General features: G+C 49.5%; 1 protein-coding gene across 2 annotated transcripts in view; it reads right to left on the minus strand.

Annotated features, from left to right (window-relative positions):
- Positions 1–21,233, minus strand: part of RAI2 (retinoic acid induced 2) — a 63,002-nt gene that overhangs the window by 41,571 nt on the left and 198 nt on the right. The window contains exon 1 of one of the 2 annotated variants that reach the window (XM_002719926.5): positions 20,706–21,104. The exons of the other annotated variant lie outside the window; for it this stretch is intronic. The gene's annotated coding sequence lies outside the window, so the exon portion shown is untranslated. Of the gene's footprint in view, positions 1–20,705; positions 21,105–21,233 lie in introns of those variants that run through there. 2 annotated transcript variants of the gene reach the window in all.

Raw genomic sequence — 21,233 nt, forward strand, 5'->3', positions numbered from 1 at the left:
AAACCTCCTCACAACATGGCGAAGAGAGGACCCGGATTCAGTTTGCCTGATTTATAGGGCTTGTAAGAACCTGTGGCAACTCTAGCAAGTAGAGCAGAGTGTGTGCCGCGGGACACCGAAGACAGGCGCGTATCAACGCCAAAAAATAAAAAGAAAGGGGGATCTGTGGGGAGCAACCCGGACTAGACTAAGTTACTGGAATTAAGACTTATTCTATGCATCTGCTCTCCCACAATATGGTGCTGGGAGAGAAGAAAACAGCTTCTACACAGCTGCCTCCAGTTCAGCCAATAAACTGTAGGACTTGCTCCTGATTGGAGGAGAGCAGCGTACTCGACGTGTGGGCAGCCGAGTTGGGATTGGCGGAGGAGGACTATAAAGGAGGAGAGAGACGGCATGCACCAGGAACATCTAAGGGGAACATCTAAGGGAACACCTGTGCAGCCCCCGAGAGAGCCGGCCGGCGGTGTGCCGCTCCCCTGCAGAAGTGGGGAAAGTGGCCAGGGGGAACCGCCCTTCCACGGAGGTGGAAGGGACAGTAGCCACCCCGGGAAGAACCAGCAGCAAACCCGGGGAGGGCCGAGCAGATGAAAGAACAGTGCAGGGTTTAGTGTCGTTCCTCCACGAAGAGGGGGAGCGACAAGGAGTTATCTCTGATAAGATTACAAGTGATTGTTCATTTCTGTTTTACATTTCTGTTTCATTTTAAAACATGTGTTACTTTTAAAATGATGTTTCCAAGTGCCCATCACTGATTCCCTACCCATTCTTCTTAGAGACTTGGGTCACTGCTACTCAGAGGCAGCTGGACCTTGAAGGCAGGCAAATCAGGATTAAAGCTAAGGGCTCTAAGCATGTGCTATTGCCTTGTTGAACCTTTCTTTCCTCCATCATCAACAAGCCTCACCAAGGCCCTACTCAATGCCTCCTCTGTGCCATGGTGGACACAGTACTTACCTCCTTCCCACTTGGAGTTGTATCTACAGCAATAAAATGAGGGTGCCTTTGCAGTGCTATTGAAAAGACTATTATAATTCCTGGCACATAAAAGGCCTTTGAAAACGGCCATCTACCTAAATAAAAAGGAGTATGACTTAGTTAAAGTGGGCTAAGATGCGTAACAGATAGTTCCAGAATATGATGGCTAAATAATGGAAGCACAGATTTTGTTTAACAGTCCAGAGCGCAGGGTCCACATCAAGCAGTTCTGTTCCATGCAATGATGGCAAAAGAAGGTCTTCCATCTTTAATCCTGGTTTCCAAGGGGTTTTCTCCATCCTGAGAATCAGTGGATAAGAAAAGAACTTGGAGAAAAACCTGGAAAGGATTTATGGTTGGACCAGAGGTGCACATGTCATTTCCACTGACATCCATTGGCCAGAACTCAGGCATATTGCCGTACACATAACTGCAAGGGAGGCTGGGAAGTGTAGTCCCAGCTGGGTGCATAGGAAGATAAACAAAACAGATTTGGGTGACAAACTAGCAATCACTGCCAGAGGGACTTACAGAAGGAAATACATCTCAATGACTGTGTGTGTTTGTCTGTGTTTATTTGTGTCCAGTCTGCAAAAAGGTGATGCTCAAGGAAGCCTTTGTTTTGGAAAGTGCAGAGGCTCTTTTTTGCTGAAATTTTAGTTTTCTTTTTTTTTGGAAGAACTCTAAGAAGACATATTTTTAAGACTCTCATTTATATTATCAAGGTTGTCCTGCCACCGCCTGAGATATTACTAAAAACAATGCCAGTCTTCGGCTCCGATGCTCACAAAATTTGAGATGCTGTCAAAAATAAATGCCAGCTCATCAGATTCTGTGTGAAAGAGATGCCAACACACACATAAGTCAAACACAAAGCTGCAGACAAGAGCTGTACTGGGCATACACTCACTGCGCCTGCCTTGAAGAACCTGACATGCTGACCAGTGAATCCATGGACTTAATCATAGCAACTAAGAGGAAACATCCTTTTGTTCCATAAATGGGCACTTTGCAGGACCACTACTTATGTCTGTCTATCAGAGGCTTGGAGTAGAGATTCAGAGGGCTACGGATGTCATGCTACACTTTAGCTTGCTTTTGTCATTCAGGAGATTACAGAAAGTTCCCATGTGTGGTTGAGAAAAGGGCAAGATGTGTACAATATAGTTTTTGATCATTCATTCATTCATCTGTTCGATCTACATATATGGAATGATTCTTCAATTGCAAGCACTGTGGGCCCCAGGCTGAGGGGGTCAGTCACGTGAATGCACAGTTACAGTGTAGCAGGGCACCTGAAGTGCAGGAAGCTCCCACCATGGCTGATTATTACAAAGGCCCCTCAAGTCTCTGCTATTTCTCGGATTTACCTGGCACAGAAGCATAAAGTAACTCATCAGAAATCTGTCTACGTTCATGAGATGAAAAGACCGAAAATCCAAAGAGAAAGGCGATGCTCCATGGCTGTCATTGGAAAAACGAAAGTGGGAAAGATCCTGGTAGCTGCAGATAGGGGGCTCTTCCTGGGTGCTAGGCTTCATGCATTCTTGTCACTCATCCCTCCAGGTATGCAGCACTGCTCCCCACTGTATAGATGGCACCTCTGAGGCCCAGAAAGATTAAGACATTCACCCCATTATGTAGCAGTTGGCGGACGTTGAATTTGATCTGTTTGTCTCCAAAGCCCTAGACCCTTCCATTGCTGCCATTCACTGCCCCAGATAAATGGAAAATCAGGGAGAGCAGATGCAGTGGGGAGCTGGGGCGTGCGCGCGGGGTGGGGGGAGGAGTTACCCGTGACTCGATCTGACAGCTCAGGGGAGGCAGGGATGGACGACGGCAAGCGATTGGCCTCGGGAGCCAATGCTCACCTGCTAGCAGTGATGTGAGGATAAATGGTCATCATGTGTCCATTGATTCAACAATACTTATTAAGCAACTGCAAGGTGCCAGGAGCTGTTCTATGTGCTGGGGGGATGTGGCAGTGGGAGATGAGGAATAAATACGCTAAAAAATAGTAAGAGAAATGTATTTTAACAGATTTTTTTTGGGGGGGACCCACTTAAACCCAGGACTTTGAATTGTGGCACATACTTCGCAAACTTGCAGAAAATAAAGGATATATGTACAGAAAAAAAGACTCCAAGGACATGAACCCAAAACACTGACAGAGGTAGCCTCTGGGTGGCAGAGTAATGAATGAGTACTCTCTTCTTGTCATCTTTCCATATTTGTAATTTTAAATAAATACACCTTACTTTTATGATCATAGAAAAACACAAATTGACTAAAAAAAAAAACACATAAAAAAAGAAGACAAATGAAAACCCAAGGAATCAGCAAAGGAGGCTGCTCTGTGTCAGACACCTAGGGCAAGGCCTACTCCTATAGTCACACCAAATGATATCTCATTTCAACACACTGCCTGATTATTCAGAACTTACTCACAGGGGCAGCCACGGGAGGAAATATACACTCAGCACTGAGATATCAGGGACTGAATTCTGAGCTCGAAGTTTTCATGAGGGCATTGCGCCATTTTTCAATTAAGACAGGTTCATCATTTTGTTTTGTTTTATATATTTTTCCTGAAAAATGCTGATGTGTAAAACCTCATTTCTTCCCTTAGCACACTCGCCTGTGGGTTTTATTTGTAATTTATTTTTATGCACTCCTGAGAGGAGCAGAGAAACTGAGCTGGTGATCTGTATTGCCCCAGAGTTCCTGGTACTGGAAAACCTGTGAAAGCCAGATGAACACACCTGAGGTTCAGATGAGAGGGCAGGCATTACTCCGGGGAGGGGGGGCTGTGACAGTGACAAAGGAGACAGAAAAGCCATGCAGCCCCTCAGCCATGAGCATGCCTGGAAGACTCGGCCAGGTGGAATCTAGAAGGCCAGGAAGAACCATCTAATGTCTCCATAGAGCAGATTCTCTGCACGCCTGACTCAAAGATGCCCCCTCAGTCCCCAAACTCTTAAATCTAGAAGTGAAAATATCCTCACTCAAACTAACAGGGTCTGTGAGGGGCTTAGGATCTCAACATAAGATTCTGTTTCCTGCACGAAATATTGTTTTAGAAAAAAAAAAATAGAAGCAATGATGGAAGGCGCACAGGAAACATCTGTGTATACAAACAGGCCAGCTCCCTAGGAATAAAAATGCATTATGCATCACAAAAGTCTAAATATTTTTATTAACATAGTTTGTTAACCAAGAACTGAGAATAAGGTTCCTGAAGAGTCCCCCATCAAATGCTAGCTTCAATATTTCATTTTATTCTTAGGAGAGAAGTAATTCTGAAATCTTATATTCGATTTGAGCAATGAGTTTTCTATTAAAAGTTATTTCTTTTCCATCTCAGGCTGAGCAAAGCTCTGGGCCAAGGGGGTTAGGGAATTTGTTTCATAAAACTGACAGCTTGGCGAGCATTCAATCACTCGGCACTGCACAGCCCAGGAGAACAAATAAGTCCTTTTCTGATGCCGCTCCAGACACGTTACGATGTATGTTCCAGAGCTCCACGCCTGCCTTCGGACAGTGTGCCTCCTGCAGCAGAAAGAAAAGGGGGCAGAGCCACATAGCACAATACCACCAAAACCTACCAGGAAGTGAAATGAATCAATCATTCTCTCATTTGGAAGTGGCAGAAAAACGTCCAGTCTGGAGATGCAGCTCCAGTGGCTATGCCTGGCCTGACCTTCCAGAAGGCTGATCTGTTCAGGGGGGACTATCAGCCATTTTGTCATCCTGTCCTCAGTGCTTTGGGACATGTGTCTTGGCAAGACCTGGCAGGGGCTTGAATAAGGCAGATAAGGCAAGCCTGGTGGCCGCCTTTGGCAGAGGTGGTGGCGAGAGCAGGTGACTGGCTTGCTGCCTGGGTGTCATCCTGGGCCACATCCACATAGGTCAGCCTGTACCCAATGCTATCCCAGCAAGCACCCAGCTTGGAAACTTCCTGCTCCACAGGCCTGCCTCAGAGCAGCCAGAGCAAGAGAACCCTCAGAACATTTCTGCCCCTTCCGCTCCCCACCCCAGCCTTGTCCCGCCCCGCCCCGAAATCACAAGGACCTTTGTTTTGCATGGTTGGTGCTCAGACACAAAGCTACACTTTAAAAATGACCGAATGAGACACACGAATCTGCTGCTGGAACACAGAGGCTACTGCCTGTGAGAGTGACAAGGGGCTCCTGGGGTCCAGATCTCCATCGGCGTGCTGGTGACATGCGTGTACTTTTGTGAAAATTCTTCCAGCTACACAGTTCATAAGACATCCTCTTCTGTGTGGATGTTAGGATTTTAAGCAAAAATCCACAAAGAACAATCTGGGAAGGATCATTTTGAGGACTTTGCCCCGTCCTTACAGTTGGCGTTCAAAACCCACCATTACCCAGAAAAGTAAAACCCATGTCGCCCCACTGCTGACAAATTCTGACCTCTTGAAAGTGCATGTGAAATCGAAAACCTTTTCAAAATGCTGATACTATGATTTAGGCTTTTACTCACCATGTCCTCTATGCTTGGCAAAGAAGCTACAGGATGGGACGCAATTTGGCTCTAATGGCCCCTCCTCCTGCAGTGATGCAGAAGGAAGGGCGGGGATAAATGGCAAAGCTCATGTGCATGCACACACTCATTTTAGGCCAGGAGACGCTTGGGGACTCTTTCCAAAGACCCAAGTCCCATTTGGGACCTTTCTTGCTCCTTCACTCTCTGACCCATGCAGCCACGGAAATCTCATTTTTGCTTTTTTCATCCCTTCTCCTGTCTTTCCCTGGACTGAAGTGTTTCGAGACTGCCTCTCCGCCTTATTCCTTATTCACTTTGAGGGGGAAAGGATGCTTTCGAAGACCTGAAAATTTAATTCAGTTTCTAAAGAGTTCTGGAGAATGGAGGGGCACAACTGCTTTGCAAATCAAGGTCTGAGTGGTGATAGTGGTGAATTATCTTTTCCAATCAGGATTGCAAGGATGTGGAAATGCATTATGTAAAGGAACTGTCTCTCTCAGTCAGGTCCCAGTTTTTAAAGATTCCTGCCTCCTGCTAAGCATCTGCAAATCCCAAATCTGGGCAGGACCCAAGGATTCCTTGGCTCACTTGAAATCCACCTGAAATGTCCGGACAGGACTTCAGATGGCTGGGAAAATAAGGAGGCCACGGTGCAGCCTCGTTTCCAGGAGGGCAGAGGGGTGTTCTCAGGCTCCCATTTTCAGAGAAACATGGCATTTGCAACCACAGAAGCTAAGCGAAAGGCTTTTGCACTGTATTCATGCCTTTTCTATTCCCAAACCCCCTTGTGGCACTGTGGCTGAACTGAATTTCATCTACTTTGGCCCAAACCAGCTTGGCTGCCGAGGCCGCAACACCTCCCCTGGCAGATCGGGTGACCAGCTTGTCTCAGTTTGACCAGGACCATCAGGGTTTAGAATTTAAAGTCTGGGGCCAGCATTGTGGCACAATGGATTAAGTTGCTCCTGGCGATGCTGGCACACTTTATTGGAGCACCAGTTTGAGTCCCATGTGCTCTGCTTCTGGTCCAGCTTCCTGCTAGTGTGCCTGGGAAGGCAGCAGAAGACTCCTTCCAAGATGTGGGAGACTAGAATGACTGGCTTCAGCCTGAACCAGCCCAGAGTGTTTTGGCCATTCTGAACATGAACCAGCAGATGGAAGATCTCTCTTTCTCTCTCTGTCTCTCCCTCTCTGTAGCTCTGCCTTTCAAACAAACAAACCTTAAAAATAAAATTGAATCAAATTAAAAGGCCCATATCCCAGGAAGCCTGTCAAAACTAGGCAAATCTCCTCTCCCCCCGCAGCCGGGCCTAAGCCACATGCTCCTACTGCTTACAGATCCAGACCTACTCACATTGTTCGTATTTATCAAGTGAGGATAAGGCTGCTGGTGGAAGGTGCTTCCGGTTGTTGCCTATGTCTGTCAGAGTTTGTTTTTGCTCCCAAAGTGATTTTAAAAGGCTCTTCAGACCCATTCATTTATGCTCATCACATTTTTTTCAGAACAAGGACCATGCCAAGATTTGCTGACCACTCCCCTTGGCCTGGGCTGCAGCCACCCCTGGCTGCAAAGGAAGGGCCGAACACACAGATGAGATCATGGCACTGGCTGCCTAGAAACTGCCCATGATGGAGTGCAAGTTCTTTATCAAGGCTGACAAGACGCATTAGGATCTGGTCTTTGGCCACCTTTTCTGCTCATGGCTCAGAATCTGCCCTTTTGCTGCCTCTGTTTCCTCATCTGCAAATGAAAACAGCATCGTGTGGTTTAAAGGGAAGGGCACACAGCCAGTCCCTGGCCAGGTGCTTCAGCTCCATCTTGGATTTAGAGAACATAGAGTCCTTCACCTTCAGCCACAGGGGCCTCTCTATAGAAACACGGGGCACGCGAGAGGTTTGAAAGAAGTGCAGAAATATTCCAGAGAGGGCCGGCGCCGCAGCTCACTAGGCTAATCCTCCACCTTGCGGCGCCGGCACACCGGGTTCTAGTCCCGGTCGGGGCGCCGGATTCTGTCCCGGTTGCCCCTCTTCCAGGCCAGCTCTCTGCTGTGGCCAGGGAGTGCAGTGGAGGATGGCCCAAGTGCTTGGGCCCTGCACCCCATGGGAGACCAGGAGAAGCACCTGGCTCCTGCCTTCGGATCAGCGCGGTGCACCGGCTGCAGCGCGCCGGCTGCGGCAGCCATTGGAGGGTGAACCAACGGCAAAAGGAAGACCTTTCTCTCTGTCTCTCTCTCTCACTGTCCACTCTGCCTGTCAAAAATTTTAAAAAAAAGAGAGAAATATTCCAGAGAGATGAGAGATGAAGAGATTCATGCTCCAAATAGCCATGACGGAGCCAAGGGCAGGCAGAACTGGCTACCGGAAGGCAGGCCTGGACTCCTCGAGAGTGACAAAGATGGTGACAGAGATGACATGACCTGGCTCTGGGACTCACAGGTCGGCTCACAGTTGCTGAGCTCTCTTGGGTGGACAGCACAGAGTTAAGTGGCAGGAAGATGGAGTTCTAGAAGCACAAGAATTGCCCATTTCACCAGCGATTGATGGGGACAGAAACACTACAATACTAGAAATGAGACCTTGAGTTCATGCCTTTGAAGACTTGCTCTGGGAAACAGACAGACTGGGGGAAACTTATGTGTTTGCACTTTTTTTATTCAACATATCATCAGCATCTCAGTGTAACACTGCCAGGAGCTGAGGAGGGTTGGATTGTCATAGATTGTGATTAGAACGAGTTTTAGGAAGTGCTGCCTGGCTCAAGAGAATGAATGTTGGTTTGAGATCAAACCACACAAAAAAAAAAAAAAAAAAGACACATGACTTCTGCACTCAAAAACAAAAGAGAGAAAAGAAAAAAGCATAGGTCTTGTGGGAAAAAGCGCAAATTGGTGCACAGTTGGAAAGCAATTCCACATTGCTTTTGCATTTTACAAATATTCAGGAAAACAGCCGAACAGCTACTTTCATGAGTAACCTCAGCTACTTCTTCCACCTGTACCAGAACAACCTTGCCAGCACTGAAGAAATGTGGAGGCAAGGCAGCCCATGCAGCAGCCCCTCCTCCAGGGAGCCTCCCATGCCTGCCCTTTCCCCTGGTCCCGTCCCTGGGCAGTTGGCTCCTGCCCTCCCCATGGGCAGAGATTTTAACCAGGGTGAAGCAATAAGGGGCAGGGGGCGAATGAGCTTCATCCTCTGCCTCACTTGTGTGCTCTCCCTTCCCCTCCCCCCATTTAATTACAGAGGACAGCAGTGCAGGCAGGGTGGTCAGGTAGGCCTTGGAGTCCATGCCTCTTCCCTCACCCTGTGACTGGCTCTCCACTGGCTCCCTGGAGCCCCATGTTCAAACTGTCACCCGGATGACACTCGGTCTTGGAGAAGGACAGCTCCCCAGGACAGCAGCAGAAAGCAAGCCTCTCCCAGCTTATGGGAGCCGCTGACCACTGCTGTCTTCGGTCCAGGAGGCAACTCTGCCACACACTATGGCTGGAGAAGCACCCGACTCCTGGCCTCTGAGGAAAGAATGAGTTGTGTTGAGTCAGGAGGCAGGGAGGAAGAGAGATGTACAGGCAACGGTGCCCAAGGACAGCAGCACACAAGGAGAGAGTGGGGCGGGATGGGCCTTGACACTAGTGCATTCTAGAGGACAGCTGTCCAACACAGCAGCTCCTAGCCACGTGAGCCAGTTTACATTTAAAATGAACAAAATGAGAAATTCAGACCTCATTCACACTAGCCACGTTTCTAGTGCTTAGTAGCTCCACGTAGCTAGTGGCTACTCTACTGGGCAGTCTTGATATTTCCATCATTGCAGAAAGTACTACTGACCTAGGCTGTATAGAATCCCAGTTCCACCTTCTGGAAGTTGTGTGTGAGCTTGTGTAAGTTACGAACCCCCTTTCTGGGCCTGCGATTCCTCCTTTGTGAAATGGAGCAGATAAGATGCACCCACCTCATGTGCTTATCATGCAACTAGAAACAAAATATGAAAATCACCTGTTCCAACTGTCCAGCCTATAGCAGGAGTTCCAAAATGTCAGGCAACATTGTTGCATTTACGATGTGATGAGTAGCCATCGGAGACCTTTCCTAAGGAAACAGACAGTCTGCACCGCTAGGACCAGCTCCTTCCACTATGTTCCCATTGCAAATCCCAGAACTTGGGTAAGCAACTCTGCTGCCCATAGCACAAGCCACAAGTGCCATTCTGAAGCAACGCCTGCTTGCTGGCAAGACAGAAAGGTGGCATTCGAGCCCAGAGTAGTAAAAGGCTTATAGGAAGGCTAAAATTCTTTTTGTTTTAATTTGACAGGCAGAGTTAGACAGTGAGAGAGAGAGAGAGCGCAAGAAAGGGCTTCCTTCCATTGGTTCACCCCCCAAATGGCCGCTACGGCCAGCATGCTGTGCCAATCTGAAACCAGGAGCCAGGTGCTTCCTCCTGGTCTCCCATGCGGGTGCAGGGGCCAAGGACCTGGGCCATCCCTCCACTGCCTTCCCAGGCCACAGCAGAGAGCTGGACTGGAAGAGGAGCAACCGGGACAGAATCCAGCGCCCCAACCAGGACTAGAACCTGGGGTACCAGTGCCGCAGGCAGAGGATAAGCCAAGTGAGCCGCGGTGCCGGCCCCTGTCTTTGCTTTTTTCAACCACTAATGTCATGATGCCCGGAATGGTGCTTCACATTAGACACGAGACCTCAGTTTTCCTCATCTAGAAAGATGCCCAAGAGACAGGGTAACCTTCTTGTCAACCTCCTTCCACAGGAGAAAACAAGCAAAGCCGACACATGCTCTACTGGATCCAGGAGGAGGAGAATGGGCTGGGAAATGAAGAAAGGGCTTCTTTTGTGGGGTTTTATTCCTGCTGGTTAGAAAACAGGGAGTCATTGAATGTTCTTGTGCTAAGGTGATGACTCTAGAGAGGTGCTTTAGCAACAGGAAGCGGGTGCAGGTGTGCAGAACAGTGGCTGGAGGAACAGTGGCACCAATCAGAGCACTGAGGAGACTGGAGCCACAGCAGGGGAGCCATTTTGGCACCTGTGTTCATGGCAGCAGGCCTGGGGGCAGGGCTGAAGAGAGGATGAAGCCCAATAGAACTGGCAGTGTTAACATCAAGAGCACGGGAGAAAGGCCAAGGTTCTCAGCACTGAATTCAGCTGCCTAGTTTCCCCTCCAACTCCTCTGAAGAAGCATCTCCATTCTTCACATTGGCTATGGCTGACTGACCAGAAGATGTGGGTAAAGCACTCAGGACAACAGCCCCAGGACCTTTGCTCAGGTTGGTGTTTCCCATTTAGGAATCATAACAGAGGCTCCCCTTACCTATCTACACAGGCCTTGTAGGTGAATCCTAGACTTTCTAGTGTCCCAGATGAGTAACAGTTTAAAAACTGGAAGATCCAATATGAGTTGGACAACTTCAGACTCTGCCCAATAAAGATGCTAAGTGGTGAATGCTGCGTACTAATTTGATCAGTCACAGAAGAGACTTCTATACCAAGAAAAGTGGAAAAGACTATTTTCAAATCAAGGGCACTTGTATTAAATTGGAAAGGCTTGGTTTGTTGTTTTTTAAAGTAAACTTACTGCATTTTCATGTTTCTTCCATTTCCCTGTGAAAAAGGCAGAAGTCCCATGCAGGCAGTAGGCTACGAGGCTGGCCTGAGGGGATCATGGGTTTCTGTGACATTCCAAGATGGTTCCCCGTGTGGTTGGGCTGTATGTTTCAGCCATGATGACCTCAAATCCGGCAGCCCAGCTCCTAAGAGCACAGTTTCCACCATGGAAGGACAAGGCAGAGCTGGCCTTTCCTAACCTTCAAATGCAAGTGATAAGCCACAAAGGATCTTAGAACAAATAGTCTCACATTGATATTTTCACATTGAATAATTTCATATTTAGTCTACAGGGTTAGTGATTTTTTTTCATAAAAGGAAATTGCAGCCAGAGCTAATTGCTCAATCTGAAATGTATCTGGACATTGTTTAGATGTTGGAAAGGAAACGGTAACATTGCAGACTTTTAGCAAAGAGAAGAGCATTATTTTACCAAAAAATGAATGTAAATTAATGGGAAATGTAGCTCTGTGTGGTTTTCAAAGTTTTGCTGTATGCACTCAAAAGAGCACCTCTATTTGGGGAGTTCCTTGACATGTTTCTTATTTATAAAATGCAAAAGGAAATTCACTAGCACAGACTTGGTCCATTCCCATCCATTGATTTGTTAGCCAATCAATGGCCAATGTAATCTGGAAAAAAAAAACCCACAATGGTCCCTATGACCCTCTCCAAGCAAGCGGTGCTCAGCTAAGTTTAATACAGAGAAAAACAGCCAGGACCATCTGGAAAACACTCTTCCGGAGTCGCAAAAGATAGTGGCAGCCTTTGCCCAACCTGCTATAAATAAGTGTCTCAGAAAAAAAAAAAAAAAAAACCTCAATTTTCAAATCTGTTTCTACTTAATACAGCTGCAATAGAGTTTATTTAGCTTTTCCCTATAGCAGGAAGACTGTTTGCATTTTTATGACAAGGGTCTAAATGTTTTTCACAGCCATTTCCATTGCCATTATTTTGAGGAACAACATACCACTCGGACCTGTCTGTTTGCTTCTGCAGCACACAGCGGTGGCCCCCGTGGCCTCTGCACCACGAGACTGGCCTCCAAAGCCTAGATTTATGATCCTGTTTCCTCTCCCAGTGTTGCAACCATCACCCGAATCCTGGCCTGCGAGGGGCTGGCAACTTAGAATGACCAAGTGTCACGTGCTGCAAATCAATTATTTATCTGCCTGGGCCCAGCACACTGTGGATCCCTGCCAGCTTAGTGCCTCTCCTTTCATGACCACAAGGAAGACTCCCACTGCTCTTCCAGCGAGGCTGGAACTCACCAAGGCAAGCAGATGGCTGGCTTGGCAAACCCCAAAACACTCACCTTTCCATCTTTCCTCTTTGGCTAAGCTTGCCAGGGAGTCCCTCTGCAGCTGGCACTCTGAACTCCTGCAGACGCTCTGTAGAAAAGGTCAGCCTACCTTGCCAGGCTGCAGAATGAAGCTGCCTCCCCTGATGTCTGCACTGGGCACCTGCCGCTGCCCTCCACCGGCAGCCCCTGACGCCCATCCCACTCAGAGACACTGGCAGGGAGTGGTGACTCGGGAACACTTGGCCTGTGTAATGGGTGATCTGCTTCTGTGCCCTTCCCCAGTGCCACATGCTCACTCTGTTTCCATGTATGGACACAGCAGGGTTTGCCCCCATGACACCTTCCCCATGGAACACATGACCCTCCCTTTCTAGCGTTTCAAAGGACTGCCAGGAAGACGGCTGTGGGCTTGTCCTGGTGGCAACATTCCATCTGCCCTTGCTCCTGTAGGCATTACCTGATTCTAGCTGCCTGAAGGAGCCGTGATGGTGTCTCTTTCCTGGACAAGTTGCCCAAGCAAAATTATTGCAAGGAGACAAATGTGTGGGAGAGGAAGCAATGTGGGGAGGGATGGCTGAGGAAGCCACCTCAATGTGAGTGCCCAGTAACCGTGAAAAATGCTCCATCTCCCATCGCTGGCTTTCTCTCTCCATCGTCCTGACAAACACAGAACTGAGTGGTGGGTAACAGGGCTGCCACAATCTGCACTGAGTCAGTTACAATGTCAGGAACACAGCTCTCACAAGTACACTAAAGGGCTAAATTAATTGGCTCAGGCTTAAGATGCTTCAGGAGAAATGACAGTGAGGAAGGAGTGGGTGTGGAGGAAGATGCCTGGGGGCTTTGAAGTCCTGCCTGGAGTCAGGTGTGTATGAAAAAGAAATTAGGAAGGAACAAGCCTGTTCTCTTGATCAGAAACCAGAGAAGCCGCCGGTTGCTACAATGTATCCCCCAATTACCTATGACTTATTCAATTGCCAGCATTAAAAATCATCTCCGCACTTCTGCGATCCTATAAACCCTCCCACCAACCTGAGAATTAAATCAGGCACATGACCCATTTCCAACTGTTAATTAATCACCCCCATGAACTGAATATCTAAAAGTCAGAGGGGGAGACTGTGTCTTTTATTATTTCAAATTGAATTTTCTGAAAACCACAAATTACTTATTAAATTTTGGTCTAGACCAGTAGTTCTCAACCACGGTGATTTTGTCCCAGAGGGAACATTTGGCAAGGTCTGGGGTGGCGGGGGGATTGCCACTGGCATGTAGTGGGTAGAAGCCAGGGAGGCTGAAGTACATCCAGAAGCCGCATGACAAAGAATGATCTGGCCCCAAATGTCAACAGGGCCAGCGTGGAGAAACTGCTCGAGATAAATAAAGCCAAATACAAGCAGCCTTGAACACATATCATTTTAGCAGTTACCAAAAGGAAAAGACCCCATTTCTCTCAAAATCTAAAGTGGCTTTCCACGTATGTTGACCAAGGATGCACTGGCTCCTCTTCCACATACATGAAATAAGTTCTTCATCCAAATCTGGGAACAGGAAAGAAATACTGTGATGACGGCGCGGGTAGGTATAGTGCATTCTAAGTGCATTTTTCATCAGTCTAAGTGGATGGAAATTAATATCTCATAAAATAAAATGATTATCTAGTTATGTTCCATACCAAACCAAAATCAATACATTGTATCTTACTTAACCTGCAATTAGAGTGAAAAAAAAAAAAAACCTAAAACAAGGAAATGCCGTTCCCTCCCAATTCTTGCTAGCTGGGCCCACACTTCGGAGTAGGAGGCACTGAAAAAGAAACAAGCAGACAAAAACCCTTTTTGAAAGCAGATTTTTCCAGAGCATAAAAAGCTTCCTGAATCATTCCATTTTATTTACTGTAGATTCAATCATTCTTTCGAGAGCAAAACATGCAGCCCATTCTCTTGGTTATGCTTGCCTGGCTTTCCAAATGCCCTCAAAACTGGGATGATGAATCACATACTTGGGCCCCACAGTGCCAATTAATAGTAAAGCAAAAGAATTCCACATAGCCTCGATAGGACTTTCTGCTCTGTGTGTGTGTGTGTGTGTGTGTCTGTCTGTCTCAGCAGGGGCGGAAGAGATCTTTCAGTCAACTGCTTTCGGAGGATCTTAACAGCAGGTGTTGTGCTTCCCTGACATGCCTTTAGTTCTGGAACATTCTATGTGGCTCTGCAGCGCCCCCAACTTGGGGATGGGCTTTGGTCAGAAACAAACTATGTTTTTAGAGCCTGCCTAGAGCTTCCAGGCTTAAACCACGAAGGGAAGAATGGCTGACAGCTGCAGCATTTCGACCCTTCCAGGCCTCCACTCCTTTCTCTGAATTATAAGGCAAAAGTGGCCGTACGTACAAAGGCAAAAATAACAACAACAACAACAACAACGCTAAGACACACCCAGTAGTGGCTGCCAGCGAGGCCCGATCGTGCTGTCGAAACAGAGCAGTGGCTAGAGTGCAGCTGGACGAGCTTTTCCAGGGAACTGCTAAGACCCTGGCTGTTAATGAAGCCGTTTTCGCCAGAATGTCGGATTCTTCCTGTGCTCCAGTAAACAGTCTGCTTCTGCCATGGGAAACAAAACCCGCTCCTTCCGAGGAGCCCAAGGAGGTCAGCCAAGGGTCCCCTGTGGGGGCAGCCCCCTCAGAAGCCAGAGCCACAGGCGCCTGACCCATAAATTACCGTGCTCCCAAGTGCGGGAGCCCATCCCTTTCTGCCTATTCGTGCCATGCCCAGCGCCCAGCAAGGGCCCAGGAATGCGTGACTGTGGCTCTGTGAGACCACAGTGCCAGTCAAGCTCCTTCCCCCACCCCCTGCACCTTCCCGTGGTCAGGTTTCCCCATCTGTGACACTAGGATGTGGGAAAGCGGGCTTCCTTTCCTGTATTCTGTCTCGCTCACAAAACTTAGCTACGGTCTTGCTCTGGTTCTTAGGAGGCTGTCAGGAAATGAGTGCTTCCGCTTCTCTCCTCTCTTCTTCAAGGTTGGCCCCAGAACCACAGGTCCATCCTGAGCATGAGGGGATCTACTTCGGACATTACACTCCAAGCACAAGTCCCTGGAAAGGATATGACTCTAGGCTGCCACTGGAGCAGGTGTCATGGAAATCGCTGGCTCAGGCATCAGGCAGCTCTCCAATGGATGAGGATACAGGCCCAGGGTGGACTGCATGTGAGGAAAGGCAGAACAAGGAGCCATTTTGTTTAAGCCAGGCCTGCCTTTGCCACCCTCTGCCTTGCTCTCACCCTTATATTTCTGGAGCCCATGCTCCTCACAGAATGACTGAGCAAACATGCTTATGGGTAGGCTTGATGGGGGACCCCCAAATGGCACCTTAGCCATTGCAAATCAAAATCACCTGGTGCAGGCTGCTGTAATCACTGAGTCAGTCCAAGCCTCCCACGTGCCATGGAGATGGTGGCTGTGTATGCCCCCAGCACACCTGGAGATGCTATGAGGCTTGCACCCCACGACTGACAGTGTGCTAGTAGGCACATTTAAAAAAAGTTTAAAAATGGGGGAGGGGACATTTGACACAGGCGTTAAGCTGCTGCTTGAGGCACCAGCATCACATAGCAGAGGACCTGGTTCAAATCCTGGCTCCTCTGCCTCTGATCCAGCTTCCTGCTGATGCACTCCCTGGGCTCAAGTACTTGGACTGCTGCCACCCACATGGGAAACCTGCATAGAGTTCTGGGCTCCTAGCTTCAGCCTGGAGTCTGCCCCTCTCTCTCTCTCTCTCTCTCCCTCCCTCCCTCTCTCCCTCTCTCCCTCTCTCCCTTTCTCCCTTTCAAATAAAAAAATGAGGACAAAAATTACAAAAAAGATACAGGTGACATTAGTTTTGTTTATCTTATTTAACCAATATATTCAAAATACTGTCATTTCACCATGTAATCAGTAGAGATATTATTAATGAGCTATTGTGCATCTCTTTTTTGTATGAAGTCTTAGAATTCCAGTGCATGTTCCACTTGTAGCTCATCCCGATGTGGACTAGTGGTGCTCCACAGGCACGTGTGGCTAGTGGCAACTGTGTGGGACAGCACAGATAGAGAACATTTGCATCTCCACAGGAAGTTCCTATTACATGGAGCTGGGCTCAAAGACCAAAAAGCTGTGGGAAGAGGAGTGACAGGTCTGAGCAGGGACTATTCCCAAATTCTCTAAAATTGGTGAGTTGATAGAACTAATAATTACCACAGGAATTGGAACTACAAGGATTGGGGTATTCTAGGAGCCCAGCCCTACCTCTAAGTGGAGACTAAAATGGGCAGGACCATGCATGGTATGAATAGGGGTCTCCCCTCCTCTCCAATTTATATGTTGAAATCCTGATTTCCAAGGTGATAGTATTGGGAGGTGGAACACTTGGGGGTCAAAATACCATCAACTGGCTGCAGTGAGCCATCTTGGGCCTCTTATATAAGGGCACTAATCCCATTAGTTCATAAGGCAGAGCCCTCACTGCAGCCTTCTAGCATGCGAGGACCCTCAGTAGACATGGAATCCACCAGCACCTTGATCTTGGACTTCCTGGGCTCCAGAACTGTGAGAAATAGCTTTCTGCTATCTACAGACCACCTAGTTGATGGTATTTTGTTTCAGCAGCCTGGGGGACTAAGACAGACTGCCTGTGTTGTGTGGAGGCTACTCCACAGCAGTGGAAGGCCAGAGAGCATGATTCTTGCTGAAGGCATCTGCCGGCTGAACCACCTCCATTTTAGCCGTTCTCAGCTATTCAGGGCAGGGATTGGGACAGAAGGTCACCAAAGTCACATACTTCTTTCCAGAACAATTCTGAGTTTGGAATCTAATTTGGTGAAGCAGATACAGAAACCTGATCAAATTATGTGTGCCTGTGTCTGCATGTACATGCATGTTTGTGTGTATGTGTTCTTGGTTGGAGAGAGAAGGAGGGTCACATGTGAAATCTAGAAGTGCTAACATAGCCACCAAACTCACCTCTCCAGCTGCCATCAGGGCACAGGGCAGTAGCAGACTCAAGAGGCACATCAAAAATTGTGAGCCATGAAGGACAGGCCTTGAGTCTGCAAAGAACTACATGATGGCCACCCTGGCAGACAACCAGGTGGGAGGGAGAAGTGGTAATCAGAGACATTCTCCAAAGACAAGAGCTGCCAACTCTACAGCCAGGATGTCACCCCGCTTCCTCAATCAAGCTTAATTCAGAATCCCACACAGGCTTTTGTTCATGGGCAAAGTCCAATCAGCCTTCCTGCCCCTCCTGGAAAGCCTCATTCTCTGAGGTCCCCCTCCTGTTCTGATTGAAAGAGGAGCAGCAGAGCCAGCAGCACGTCATACGTGGATTCAGACCACTGCTCTCACAGTGGCTCCAGACTTTCCAGGGGCTCAAGGCTACCACCTGGTTAGAAAGGGGCTAAGGAACTTGCTTTGATGATGTGTTGCACAGCAAGTCCCCTCCTATTTTTACTTCGTGTTTGCTTATTTCAGATGGTTACAAGTCCAAAGTACTTCAGCCACCCTTTGGGCCCACCAAGGACTTTGAGCTAATCATGTGACCTGTCTGAGCCTCAGTTTCCTCATCTGCAAGACAGGGATATATTCGACATCTCACATGATACTGGAAGGATTAAATCAGGCTTGTCAGCACGGAATTACTAAGGGCTAAAACTAGAGCATGGCACCAGAAACTTCAGCTCCCCAACCAAACATACAAGTAAAGCCCTGGGTTTCTCCCTACTGGGTCTCCCATGACAGTGATACACAGCTCCCTCCCCACCACCACTCATTGCAGCTCATCTCCTTGAGTCACACAACTCTCATTAACCAAGCGACAGTGGGGTTTGGGGGGTTCCAGATGGAAAGGCACCATCTGTCCATGTGAAATAGTTAGGGACTACTCTGGATCTATCTATTTGCACTGTGATGACGAGGCTGCCTTACTGGTGGGCTACTCACCCAAACACACACCACTTAAGTACCATATTTTAAAGAAGAGGGATGGGCTGAGGACCATGGTCTTTGGGAGAACTAAATAACAGACTGGCAGGAAAGGTGAAGAGACATTTGTTCCTTTAAATCATAATCTCCAAAGTCTGGAATCAGACACGACTGGAAATTTCTCTGAGCCTCAGAGCTCCTATCTAAGGGCAGCGGAAGAGCCAGAGAATAGACACTTGGTATTTCTTCTTGTAGATTCAGAACATACTGTGCGTGGCTATCTGCACATATGGAACATCTGCATCTGGGTTAGCGGATTTGGAGGGCCAGTCCCACCCTCAGTTTCTGGGTCATCATAGCCAGGGATCTCTGGCCCTGGCGCCAGTACACTCCTGGCCACACCTGATCACAGACCTCCCAGCCTTTTCTTTTTCTTTCTTGTCATTCAGATGTCCTGTCTTGGTGGATTTGTTTTCCAGATAGAAGATTTTGAAATGGATTTTACCCTTCTTGCCCAACTGCCCTCCTCCCAAGTTCTCACAGCGGCAACTGGCTTCACCTGGCAAACCATTCTCTCATTTGTTCCTCAGCTGAGCAGGTTTCCCTGGGCCAAACCTCACCTCTGGGGTCTGGGCTTCTTTGCATTATAAAGAACCCCCCATGGGTGGCTGAATGGTCCCCTGGGCCAGTGCCAAAGCAACCACTACCTCCAAGTTCCAGTCTGACTTGGCTCTCCGTGCCCAGGCTGCCTTGGGGATGCCTTTAGTGGGCATCTATCAGATGAGAAGCGAGTGTCCACTGGCAGAATACTGTGTTGGGGGTGGGAGGTGGGCTTATGGCTTCTTTGGGCTTCTATGGACAGGGAAACTGGGATGCCAGCAGACTTATGATTCTGTGCCGTTGGTGCACCCCCAGCTTCTGCAAGTGACATAGCTCCTCACGTCCCCCTTAGGGAAGAAAACGGGAAGAGAAAACAGTGGGTGGGAGCCCGGTGTTGTGCTGGTGAGCAGCTCCCCGCCCACTAGCCTCCCTACTGCCCCCCTCCCGCACAGCTGCCCCTCCACTGTAACAAAGGCATGGCCACACGGCATTCTCAAAGTTCTCAGAAGTCTCTTGGTTTACCATCAAACAATTCTGATGACTCAAAAGGAGGAAGAGATGTGGGGCAAACAGTGGGAAAGAGTCCCTGGGAAAAGCACTGCAAACCTTGCCCAGCGCAGGCAAGGCTCAGAATTGCTGTTCTCCCCGCTGGCTGCTTTTCTCTCGGTTCCAAAGAGAAGCTTCCGAGAGAATCAGCTAAATAAAGGGATCGCACCAGAGGATGTGAGATAATGCTAAACCAACAAAAACAAAGACCCAAACGAGACAGAGCGAGCCATGAGAATACTCGGTTATCAAAACTTTGTTTGGCCGTATCTATTTATCATCGCTGCACACCCGGGCTCTGCGGAATATCATTCTGTTGATGTCACTTATCCTCAGCAAAATATTTACACATCCTTAAAAAGGCCAGATGAGGGGGGCCGGCCGTGCACTGCCGCAACCCGCCCCTCAAACCCCATTGCCAGCTTCTGGGCAGACCAGGAGGTGGGGGCACGACAGTGGGTGGCACCCGTGGGCACAGGTAAGACCTACCAACAGTTCAGAGGAGCGGCCACCCAGGCGCTGCGCCCTGCCCTACCCACCTCTCCCCTACCTGACTCTGCAAGCAGCAGCCACCTCCCCGACATGGTGTCAGCGCCCCCTCCTCCTCTCCTGCCTTTCTCATTGATTAAGTTCCCAAACCATTGTTAATGCCCGGCTGCTTTCCCTTAGAAAATGGGCCAGATTCATTAAGCTTCCCCTTGCGACAAAAGGAATATTCATAAAAGTTTGGCAGGCAGAAGAGAGGCTGTCTGCCTGCCCCGGGGTGGGTGACAATCCGCCCCTGCAAAGCCACCTTCTTCCTTCGTGCCCCGCCGCTCGCTCCATCCATCCGTCGTACCCCAAACCTACTCCAGGGACTTCTGATAGGGAAACACAAAGCAACATCTCTACCCCTCGCCAGCAACTGGGGGGGGGGGGGGATGCCATTTCCCCACCCAGGCGGAGCTTAGCCTGAACAATAGTCGGGCTTTAAACGGCAAACAAACCAACACACAGAGCACAACCCCAAGCCCGAAAAGCAGCAAAGCGGCGAAGAGCCGTAACTCCCTCCGCAGCGAAAGGCGCCACCGAAACGCACGCAAAAATGCAGCGAGGACGCTGTTCCGTGCCTAACATGGCAGAAAGCCCGAGCTGGTGCGGCCACCCCGGGTCTGGGCATTCGGGGGCACCAGGGCTCCCCGGGCGCCGACGCACACTCACCCGGCTCCAGGAGGATGCAGGGCTGGCCGAGCGTCACAAAGAGGAGCCCAGCGCGATCTGGCAAAACCCAACTTTCCACCCGGCTCGCCAGGGCCGCCAGATACGTCAACAGAATCCATCTTTCGAAGGGCCTGGAAGGCGCCGGGTTTTCCGGGCCGGGGCAGAATGGCAGATCCGGAGGCGGCCCGGTGTGGTGCCCGGGCGCGGAGTCTGCCGCGCGCCGCCCTCTGCGCTTGGTGCCAGCGCGGGTGGCGGCCCGAAACCCACTTCGGGGCCCCCGCCCCGCCGGCCGGCGCCGCCTCCCTGGCTGTCCCCAGCCCCGCCGGCCAGTGCGCGGCGCCGGGAGCAGGAGCGGGGCCCGGGCGCGCCACACGGGTGGCGGCCTCGGCCCGCGTCCCCGCCCCCGCCCGGCCCTCCCCGCTGGCCCCGGCCTCCGGGCGCCGTCCTGCCCCCGGGAGCAGGCCCCTCCCCGGGCGCCGGGCCCCGCCAGGCGCGCCCAGCCCGGCGCGCCCCCTGCGTCCCGGTGGC

This window comes from Oryctolagus cuniculus, chromosome X (assembly GCF_964237555.1).
Source record: "Oryctolagus cuniculus chromosome X, mOryCun1.1, whole genome shotgun sequence".
Classification (NCBI taxonomy): domain Eukaryota; kingdom Metazoa; phylum Chordata; class Mammalia; order Lagomorpha; family Leporidae; genus Oryctolagus; species Oryctolagus cuniculus.